Here is a 1,902-nt window from a genome sequence, read left to right as displayed (position 1 = left end):
AACGTGGCATGACAGCTGGAAGAGGTCTCAAGATCCTCTAGGTCTGACACCCTCAACTGATGGATGAGGAAACTGAGTCAGGACCCCTAGAAGCAATTTTCAACACCTAGTCCAGAGATGCCCAAGGTGCTAAAGTCCTTCTGGATACTTACTTCCAAGGCTACTTGGGGAGAAGGAGACAACTGTTGATAAATAAACTTCCACGGTGCTCTGCAGCCTCTTTAAGCCACCTTCTGCGTGCCTCTGAGACGACTTTGTAGAGAAAGAAATACAAAGTGAACACCAAAGGGAATCATTTCTTCAAGATGCTGACTCTGAGTCTCAGCCCATCAATCAATAAATTGCTATGGAGATGGCTGAAAGGATAAACTACTGTATTGGCTATGAGGACGTCTGCGCTGCAGAACTCACTCACTGTGGAATCTTGAGCAGGTTCCTTTCACCCCCAGGCCACTCTCCTTTAATCTACCAATGAGCAGGGATGGCCTAGCTTATTTCTTAAGTTTCTTCTAATATGCTGTGACCACTTGATTCCAAATATCAGGTATTTATTAATCACTAATTGTGTGCTCAACTCTCTGCTAGGAACTAGGAGCATATGAGGCTTGAAAGAAAATATTTCCTTTCAGGAACTTATCAGGATAAGTGACAGAAACCCCAACCTAAACTGTCTAAAGAAGAAAGAGAATATATTGGCCTCTTACTGGTAAGCTCAAAAGCATGTCTAGATTCAGATAAGTTTGATTCAAAGAGTAAAACCATGTCAATATACTCTGATCCCTGTATTGCTTAGTTTTTCTCTCCATATTGGCCCCATTCTCAGACTCAGTCTAATGCCAATATGGATCCAAGACTAAGAAAAAAAAAAAAGAATCCCCAGAAAAAAATCTTGTTGGGTCCCATTAACTGGTTGGTTTGCATTTCCATTTCTGAAACAAGAAGTAAGGCCAAATCAGAAACCTGACAGAGTAGCAATTGTTGTTCCTGGAGATGTCAGTGCTTTCTGGTCCACTCAGAGTATCCAGTTGAGATTAGGGACTCTATTAGCTATCTGCTAATTGCTGGAACAAAGAAACAAAATATAAAATGTCTCAAAGAAGACAGTAAAGGGGAAATATGTCTAGTCAGCATGCATCTTATCCTACACACTGTTATTCAAAAAACTAGACTGACAGCAGCTCTCCATCTTCGACATATGGCTTCAAAAAGTGACTGTACTCAACACTAGTCTAGTCAAGAAGAGGGAAAGAGCAGAATTTTAAAACTGAATTTCCGTTTAAGCAAATGAGGCAAGAGTTGCCTATATTATCTCTGCTCACATTCCGTGTATGAGAGCTTAGTCATTGGTCTCAGTCAACTGGCTGCTATGGGATGCTGGGAAAATTAGTCCTAGATGAGCACCCGTGTCCCAGCTACAACTCTATTACCATGGATGACGAGGGGGATGAGCCTTGAGAGACGGGAGGGACTGAAGAGGTGAGAAGAACCAGAAAGCATAGGAAACTTGAAGGGGCAGAACTGCAGGAACCCTTCTGAGCCCCCTTTTCTGTAGAAGCCACCAGACCCCATAGCAGGGGCTCCTAATAGATAACTTGTTCAGGCTGCTCTAATTCTTCCCTGTGATTTCCCAGGCTGGCTCCTGGGCCACTTCACTGCCTGGCTGCTGGCCTTGCTGACTGCTGCAGGGAGCAGGCTGAGCTCAGAAAGTTGAACCCATGAGGCAAAAAAGCCTGGGTCTCGGGAGTGGGAAGCAAGAACATAAGCTTCCTGGGGTACCATTCTGTCCATCATCTGAATAAATAGTGCTGAACCCAGACCAGACTCTCACCTGCCATAACCTCCACCTGCATCAGGCCCCATCTGCCAACTCACAACAAGCCTACATCTCTCTTGAAAAGAAAG

The sequence above is a fragment of the Galeopterus variegatus genome, unplaced genomic scaffold (assembly GCF_000696425.1).
Source record: "Galeopterus variegatus unplaced genomic scaffold, G_variegatus-3.0.2 Scaffold3875, whole genome shotgun sequence".
NCBI lineage: Eukaryota > Metazoa > Chordata > Mammalia > Dermoptera > Cynocephalidae > Galeopterus > Galeopterus variegatus.
The sequence above is the reverse complement of the archived record's forward strand: the minus strand, read 5'-3'. Positions refer to the sequence as shown.